Consider the following 10,121-nt stretch of genomic DNA (forward strand, 5'->3'; position numbering starts at 1 on the left):
TCTTCAAACTTCTGTTGATCGAACTCGTATTCGATCTCTTCGTTCACCCGGATCTTGAAGGCCGGTTGCGTCACGACGGCCTAGGCAACGGGGCCGTTGGCTCCCACTGTGGTCGCCAGTTTGTTTTCGTCAAAAGTTGCCTTCATCATTGATTTCATTAAACTTCAAATGTTACAAATGAATTCAAACAACAAAGAAATAAAAAAAAATACAACTTTCTTGAAAATAAACACAAGATCCGTTCGTCGTCTCTTGCTTGCGTGGGTCTTTAGCCTGTGACGGGGACGTCGATATCCGTGGACTACCTGGCAATCAGATCTGATCCAGAGCTTCGTCGATCCGCGAGGAGATCTAGAAACTTGAAGCGCCTATCTCGATAAAAGCGAGATATTTGCTCTTCTTAGTATTATCACAACGGGATAATACTAAGGATCGGGTACGGGTGATATAGATCTGACGAAGAAACTCTCTTGCGTTGAAGTGCTCGATCACTCCTCACTCTGGCAGGGCTTCGCCAATTCTCCAAAACTCCAGATCTGAAAAAATGAGGGCCTGGGGCTTGTATTTATAGGCTTTTGGGGGTGTGGGGGGGTTAAAACCACCTAAAGGGCCCAAATCCGCGTTGGAGACACCCTAGGGTGTCTCCCAAAATCCGAGACACCCTAGGGTGTCTCCCAAAATCCGAGACAGTTTGTACCCTCTTCAGTATTTTGGCTCTAATTCTCTCATCCGAACTCGGATTTGAATGATTCAAGATGTATTGGAAAGCTGACAAAGAGATCTACAACTTTTATGTTTTAAGTTTCTTCAGATTCTAACGGGATCATGGTCAAAATAGCTTCATAAGTTCCGAGACACATTTGGGTGTCTCCAACTTGTGTGTTGGACACCCTGGGGTGTCTCAAACTTGTGCGGACACCCTGGGGTGTCTCCAACTTGTGCGGATACCCTAGGGTGTCTCAAACTGGGCCGAGACACTCCGTTATGCCTATTTGTCCGCTTCCGCTGTAAATTCTTCGTCCGAACTCGGATTTGAGTGATTCCAAGTGCGTTGGAAAGCCGACGAGGAGTTCTATAAGCTCCAATGATTAGATCATCTGTGGAATCAACTGGGACACGAGGGGCGTGGCACCTTTTGTAGGCGACGCGGGGCTCTCGATCAATTCGTATCCTCGTTATTTTGAAACTCCGACGCTTCACGTAGTTTGTTGATTCACTTCAAGCATTTGCCAACGTCAATCAAGCTTCTGTGAAACGGATAGTGACGTTCATCGTCATTTTTTTAACACTGAGCTGTTTGTGGAGACCTATAGGCAATTTTCGATGCCTACAAACAACTCCTGGATCTGAGAGAGTGTGGATCCCCTTTGCTGCAATGTGCTGATTTCGCCGAAAATCCTCCAAGTTCTTCCCCAAATCACCAAGAACAAAACTAGGGTTTGAGATAGGGGAGAGGGGGCTAGGGTTTTCTCAGATCTGAAGATGTGTGGGGTGATTTTGGGTAAAGGAGATTATGTATGAATAGCTAAACCCGACCCAAACCCGAACCAAATCAAAACAGACCCGAAACCTGAAAAACTAGAAATCAGCGTATCAGTCGACTGATGTGTTGACCGATACAGTCAGTCGACTGACGTGTTGACTGATCTGGAAAATTTTAGTTTTTGTGCATGTTTTGCTTATTTGCAAAACCATCGCACAAAACTCTACACCCCTACTCTCATATCATCTCAAATAACTTGTTATCATGTACATCAATAACCTCAAGCTATTTATCATAAAAGAATTATTTATTTACTAAAAATTCATATATATTCATAAAAAAATTTACGGGGTTCTACAAAATTACACCATTTTATACCTTTTCCTAAGTCCTTAAATCCATTCAAATGAATATGCAAGTTTGTTTGTCAAAAACATGTGTTGTTAAGTTTTCATATTTTTGGACTATTTTGCAAAATAAAGAGTTTTCACAATTAGTAATACAATTTAAAAATCCTTTTTGTAACATGTTCATTTCTATGTTTATAATCATTTTCTAAAGTTTTACATTTTTTGGAATTTATTTGCTATTTTTTAAGGCACTTCAAAAATCAAATTTCATACATGAACAGTGCTTGTACATGTTTATAAGTTGACTTATGGTTAAGACAAGTCGACTTATGAACTATTCTGGAAAATACTAAAAATGTCTGCTAAGTCAACTTAAAAATCATACAAGTCGACTTATGATGAGTCGACTTATTATCCCTGTCAAGTCAACTTATGTTCTGTTGTGCAGTTTGTTGTTTTCGCGTGCTAAGTCGACTTATAACTCATACAAGTTGACTCATAAGACATAAATCGACTTATACCCTTTCATAAGTCGAGTTATAAACTAGTCGTTGCATAGTAACGGTTATTTTCCAGATTTTATTTATTTTATTTTTTTTATGGGTTTTTGTGTATTTCTTGGGCTGGTTTCTTCTATCATATATATACCTCTTTGCCATAACTATTTCCAACGAACTAAGGAAGTTTAAAATAAGTTTTAAAAGAGGTTAAAAGTTTATTTAAGTTTTGTTTTCAAGTTTGTGTTTGTTTTCACAAAGAGGAGGCTTACAACTTCGTTTGAGAAATTCATCCTCAATCTTTCTTCATCATCTCTTTGTGATTGTAGAGAAGTTTTCTTAACTCAAATATCTAGCATTTTATTCTTGAATTTTCATATCTATATTATTGCTAGTTTATTTTTGAGTTAGATTTTATTTGTGCTCATTTATCACACACATCCATATTGAGCTTTTAGTAATTCATACATTATATAATTTGGGTTGTGGTGTGTGTTACTTAGAGTGTGGGCTTACATTGAGTTCTCATATATTATAGAGAACAAATATTTTTCTTGTGCTTATTTGTGATATCACTTTGTAATACACTGTTTTCGTCGAAAGTTGCCTTCATCATTGATTTCATTAAACTTCAAATGTTACAAATGAATTCAAACAACAAAGAAATAAAAAAATTACAACTTTCTTGAAAATAAACACAAGATCCGTTCGCCGTCTCTTGCTTGCGTGGGTCTTTAGCCTGTGACGGGGACATCGATATTCGTGGAGTACCTGGCAATCAGATCTGATCCAGAGCTTCGTCGATCCGCGAGGAGATCTAGAAACTTGAAGCGCCTATCTCGATAAAAGCGAGATATTTGCTCTTCTTAGTATTACCACAACGGGATAATACTAAGGATCGGGTACGGGTGATGTAGATCTGACGAAGAAACTCTCTTGCGTTGAAGTGCTCGATCACTCCTCACTCCGGCAGGGCTTCGCCAATTCTCCAAAACTCCAGATCTGAAAAAATGAGGGACTGGGGCTTGTATTTATAGGCTTGAGGGGTTGCGGAGCGGTTAAAACCACCTAAAGGGCCCAAATCCGCGTTGGAGACACCCTAGGGTGTCTCCCAAAATCCGAGACACCCTAGGGTGTCTCACAAAATCCGAGACACCCTAGGGTGTCTCCCAAAATCCGAGATAGTTTGTACCATCTTCAGTATTTTGGCTCTAATTCTCTCATCCGAACTCGGATTTGAATGATTCAAGATGTATTGGAAATCTGACAAAGAGATCTACAACTTTCATGTTTTAAGTTTCTTCAGATTCTAACGGGATCATGGTCAAAACAGCTTTACAAGTTCCGAGACACCTTTGGGTGTCTCCAACTTGTGCGGACACCCTGGGGTGTCTCCAACTTGTGCGGACCCTAGGGTGTCTCAAACTGGGCCGAGACACTCCGTTATGCCTATTTGTCCGCTTCCGCTGTAAATTCTTCGTCCGAACTCGGATTTGAGTGATTCCAAGTGCGTTGGAAAGCCGACGAGGAGTTCTATAAGCTCTAATGATTAGATCATCTGTGGAATCAACTGGGACACGAGGGGTGTGGCACCTTTTGTAGGTGACGCAGGGCTCTCGATCAATTCGTATCCTCGTTATTTTGAAACTCCGACGCTTCACGTAGTTCGTTGATTCACTTCAAGCATTTGCCAATGTCAATCGAGCTTCTGTGAACCGGATAGTGACGTTCATCGTCGTTTTTTTAACACTAAGCTGTTTGTGGAGACCTATAGGTAATTTTTGATGCCTACATACACTTGTACACCGAGAGGAGTGTGTGGTGAGAGACATGATTGATTTCAAGAGGAGTGGCATCGGTAGTAAAGCCTAGGGAGAGGTTATAAATCCGAACACTTGAGGAAGGCGATTCGAGCTAGGCCAATACTTAGAGAGTGTAGAGTGTGATTCCAAGAGTGTGAGTTGTGAAAGTTTTCGTTGAGCTAGAAAACTGAAAGTGTGTGGAGTTGTAAACGTTTTGGGTGAATGTTGAAAACCCGTTGTGATAGTGGATTCTCCCCGGGAGTGGGAAGCAGAGACGTAGGTCGGGCGGGGTGATTAGGGTCTTATGCTAATCTAATCCGATTTTATGCCAATTAAAATTAATTAACAAATATATTCTTGCAAGATAGATATACAAAGAGTTATGTGCAAGAATATGCAATATACACAAGGTGATATATCCTAGCAAAGATGTATACTATATGATATATGCAAGGATATGCAAACACAAGGGTAACATAAACAAATGATATAGTGGATGAAATAAATAATGAGAGAAATGCTATAAAGATGAACAAATATAAGTGTGCTAAGCCAAACTCAAACAAGCAATATGATCACGGAGTTCGGACCTTCCGTCCTACGTCTCCGCTCCCCACCCCCGGGGAAAAATCCACTATCATAATCCGGTTTGGAAGTCGGAACTTCTACACACTCGGTTTACAAGCTTATCGAAAACTCTCACACAACAAACACTATGCAATCACACTCTACACCCTCACAAGTGTTGGACCTAGCCGTGTCTCCCTCAAGTGCTCGGTTACAACCTCTCCCTAGGCACGTCAACCGACGCCACTCCTCTTAGATTCGACCCCGTCTCTCACCACACACTTCTCTCGGTGTACAAGTGTATTACAAGTGAATCCTCACAATTAAGCACAATATAAATCAAATGATTTGTTCTCTAAACAAGGTTAGAACTCAATTAAGCACAACTCTAAGTCACAAATCCCACAACCCAAAATATACTATGAATGTAAATACTATAAGCTCAAATGGTTGTGTGTGAACAAAGAGATATAAATCAAAACTAAACTCAATGTAGTTCTAGCTTAATAACAATGATAATCAAATATATAAAAAAGCTAGAAATAGAGTTTAGAAAACTTCTCAATAGATCAAGAGGTGGAGGGAGAATAGTTGGAAGCTCAAACTTCAATAGATGATCTCCTCAAGCTCTTGTGGAATTGAATTCTCAAACTCAAACACCCAATTGCTTAAAAGCTTCTAAACAAACATTAAACAAACTTAAACCCTTGTTTCGTTACTAGCCGTTATAGGCTGAAAAGACCAAAATACCCCTAAATTCAGCATTCTGGAAATTTACGTATCTGGTTTTGTAAAATCAATTAAAAATAGTAAATCAACTCCAAAAATTATGAAACTTTGAGGGACGGTTCTAAACATGTAGAAAAATATGTTAGAGAAATAGTTTATGAAAAATCATTTCTCATTTGAGAGAAATAAATGTTTGAACACAGATATACAGTTTCTAAAAATCTGCTAACATACACGATTTTGTAAAATCAATTGGGCATAGTAAATCAACTCCAAAAATGGTAAAATTTTGAGAAAAGTTTCTAAACATGTAGTTAAACATTTCAAAGAAAGAATTTCTTAAATATCATTTCCCATTTGTGAAAATACATCTGTTTTGTAAAAACATGCACGAACATGCACGAACGAAAAACATGATTTTGTAAATTCAATTAAACGTAACAAATCAATTTCAAACTTGATGAAACTTTGGGAAATGTTTGCAAATATGATTTTGAACATGTTACAAAAAAGAATTTTCCAATTTGCATTTTCCAATTGTGGAATCTCATTATTTTGCAAAATCACATAAGTATGGACTTGTAAAAGCTTGATCTTGACAAAATGAGTTTAAACAAAGTTTTGAAAACTTTCCAATATATTTATAAACTTGATAAAAGATATAAAATAATGTCGTTATTTAAACAAAGTTTTGAAAACTTTCCAATATATTTATAAACTTGATAAAAGATATAAAATAATGTCGTTAGGTTTATAATCCAAAACAATGATAAACCAAACCAAACGTGTGTGTGTGTGTGTGATATTGAGCTTGAAGTATTAACACACATAATATAAGCCCTAAACTAATTTACCCAAGCTTGATTGGTCTTCAATATGCTTGACTTGGTAATCTCACGGATGAAGCTTGAACTTAATCTTTAACTTTGAATTGCAAGGCTTCACTCCACTATTCCTCCAACCTCCATTGGATATGATCATTGAAGCTCTATTCCATCCATCCTCCAACTACGTTGTTTGTCTATAATAAATAAGAAAACACAAATACTAGACAAACAACATTAGTGGTAAATTGTTTGTTAAACATCATCAAAACAAGAAGGCCAACAGTAGGTTGGAAGGACCGAACTCCGTGATCATTTTCTTGTGTTTGCATTGTTCATTTGTCCGCTATTGTGTTTATATTGTCTCATATTTATTTGCCCTTAGTTTAATATCATTGCACATATAAGTTGGTGTATATCATACTCGCTAGGATATTTACTAATAAGTTTTTAATTGACATTAAATTGGATTAGATTAGCAATTTACCTTATTCACCCCCATCTATGGTAATTTCAGAGGTGTCTCGGAGGTGTCTTGGAACCTGAGACACCCTGCGGTGTCTCGAAATCTGAGACGCCTTGAGGTGTCTTGGAACCTGAGACACCCTGAGGTGTCTTAAAATCCGAGACACCCAGACACCCTGAGGTGTCTCGAAATCCGAGATACCCTAAGCTCGTAGTATTGTCGTTTCGTCGCTTCTTCATTCCGTCGTTTCGTGTGTTCCTTTGCATATCCATTTTGACATCGGATAATCTTTTTTGACTCGGATGATAACGTTCATCGTCTTTTCTTCATCTCGACCTGTGTTCCGGGAGCCTATAGGCTTGGTCCAATAGTTTAGGTGAGGTTCGATCAGTTCAAGCGGACTTCAGAACATGTTGCGAAGAACAGGTCATAACTTTCAAACCGTAAGTCGGAATTAGACGAATTATATATGAAAATCGCCTATCTCGACAAGATGGGGCCAACCAAACCTACCGAAGTTTAGTTTACCAGCATCTATTTTACTAAATTCTCTCCGGTTTGAGAGATATCAACATTTACGTTAATTTTGAGCTTCTTTGCAATTTATAGACAATTTTTTATGCCTACAAGGTGAAACGTAAGATTTTCAGGGGAAAACCTTCAATATATATTATTACATTATGCTAGTTGTTAGTCACTATTCCTATTGTGCCTTGGAAGTTGGTACAATGTAGTTCTTTTTGGGCTAAAAAGTTAAATTAGATTAAAGTTTGGACTAATGAGTAAAACTAATTTCCTTTTCATACCAAACTACTGGCTGTTACTATGCTTAGGAATAGTATAGTAACAGTGGTAGACCCATTAGTTTTAGTATATTGATAAATAGCTTAGCAAACTATAATCAGTTAATTTTATAGTAATATATTTGATTCAATTTATTATTAACACTTTTTTGATACCTATGTCATGTTTGAGAACTTATGATTATAAGAGGGTATAAGATTAGAAAAGTATAATAAATGTCCACAATGTCCTCTACAGATCACCGAAGTATTTCAGGAGTTTGTTTGTAGTTCTTAGGATCTATTTGTAACTTTTAAAATTTAGGCAGTCGTTTAAAATTTTCAACATTTTTAGGGGGGGGGGGTTTAATTTTTTTTTCTGGAGGGATATTTGTTTTTTTAAAATTTTTAATTATAGTTTGAATTTACAGATTTTTTAGGGTTGTTGCAGTTCATGTTTTAGGGGGTTATTGTATTTTTTATTTTTAAGTTTTTGTTTTTAGTTATTAAATATTTCAAAGGGTTGCTTGTAATTTTCAAATTCTTTTGGGGCTCTTTGTAAATTTTATTTCTTTAGAGGTTGTTTTATAATTTTTAGATATTTTCATTTTGGTAAAATATCTTTCTAAATATCGAGGGATTAACAACTATCTAGATTTAGGGGAATAATATGCAAATGAGGATGTTTAATGGGTATATGCAATTGGAGTAAGGATATGCAAACAGAATGATTAATATGAAATCTAAGTGGACAAGAGAAATGATTGGAAATGAAAAATCTTGATAATTTTTAGAAAAATAAGGGGAGTAATGATGTTATTTTAGATCCAATCCCAATTGAAAAAGGGTCCCAAGACGACTATGTTGGCCTCCTTGTTTTGACGATGTTTAACAAACAATTTATCACTAATATGTTGTTTGTTTATTATTTGTGTATTTCTATTTATTGTAGACAAACAACGAGTTGGAGGATGGATGGAATTACGCCTACACGATCATATCCAATGGAGGTTGGAGGAATAGTGAGTGAAGCCTATGCAATTCAAATTGAAGATCCAAGTTCTAGCTTCATCCGCGAGTTTACCAAGTAAAGCTTATTGAAGATCAAGATCAAGCTTGGGTAACATTAGTTTAGATTTATATTATGTGTGTTGGTACTTTAAGCTCAATCATATATACACACACGTATTTGGTTTCTATGTATATATATAGTTATATATATACATGCATGTTTTGGTTTCCAAGTTTATATAAATATGAAATTACATATTTTATATTTATTATTGTGTTTTGGTTTAATTTCATAGATATGAAACAAATATATATTCATATACATCCGCATATGTTTCATACTCTATTATGTTTGAATTTATATTGCATAGAATATGCAATTTTGTGAAAATATTATTTTATTAGTTTTTAGACTTAACAATAATCATATACATCTTTTACTAAGTCTATATAATTATTTTGTAATATTTCAAAACATGGTTAAGCTAAAATGTCAAAACTCATATGTTTACATTTTTATGTTTTGGACTATTTTACAAAATGATGATATTTTTCATTTGGGAGGTCCTTTTTGAAAACTAGTTTTTGTATCATGTGTATTATCATGTCTACAATCATTTTTCAAAGTTTTATATTTTTCTGAATTTATTTGCTATTTTTAAAGGCAGTTTAAAAATCAGCATTTTATTTTCAAACCTGGATATCTGAAATATCAGTTCGCGGTCGACCACCCTTGGCGCTGCGGTCGACCACCGATAGTCCAGAGACTCAGCTCTGTTTTTCATCAGCTCCCCGTCGACTGCCCTTGGCTCTGCGGTCGACCGTCATTTTTCTAGAGACTTTGAGAGTTTTTCAGAAATTCTCGCGGTCGACCGGATGTGGCTCGACGGTCGACCGTGACTTTTCCAGTTTGTTTTCTAACAGCTAGTTCTGACTCGCGGTCGATCGCCAGTGGCTCTGCGATCGATCGCTGCTCAATAACGGCTAGTTTGTCAGTTTCTCATGATTTTGTGGTATTTGGTTTTTTGGTCATTTTGCTTGGGGTTTCTACTGATGTTTTGAGTTTCTATAAATACCCCCTTGCTCTCATCTTTCAATATAACTAAGAGAATGTTTTAAGAAGGTTTAACAGGGGTTTAAAATTTTGTTTAGTGTTTGTTTAAAAAGCTTTTAAGCGTTTGAGAGTTTGTTTTGTGAAAACAATTTCACAAGGGCTTGATGAAGATCATCCATCGGTGTTTGAGCATCCAACTCTTCTCCGTCACTCTCTTGATCTATTGAGAAGTTTTCTAAACTCATATCTAGCTTTACTTTTACATATTTGTTTGATTATCATTTATTAAAGCTAGTTTATATATTGAGTTTAGATTTGATAAATCTCATTGTTACACACACCTACTTTGAGCTTATAGTATTTTCATACATAGTATTATTGGGGTTGTGAGAGATTGTAACTTTGAGTTGTGCTTAACTTAGTTCTCATCTTGTTTAGAGAACAAATCAATTGTTGTTATTATGCTTAATTATAAGGATCACTTTGTATTATACCGGTACACCAAGAGGAGTGTGTGGTGAGAGACGGGGTCGTCCTAAGAGGAGTGGGGTAGGTG

Source organism: Asparagus officinalis, chromosome 7, assembly GCF_001876935.1.
Source record: "Asparagus officinalis chromosome 7, Aspof.V1, whole genome shotgun sequence".
NCBI classification, from domain to species: Eukaryota; Viridiplantae; Streptophyta; class Magnoliopsida; order Asparagales; family Asparagaceae; genus Asparagus; species Asparagus officinalis.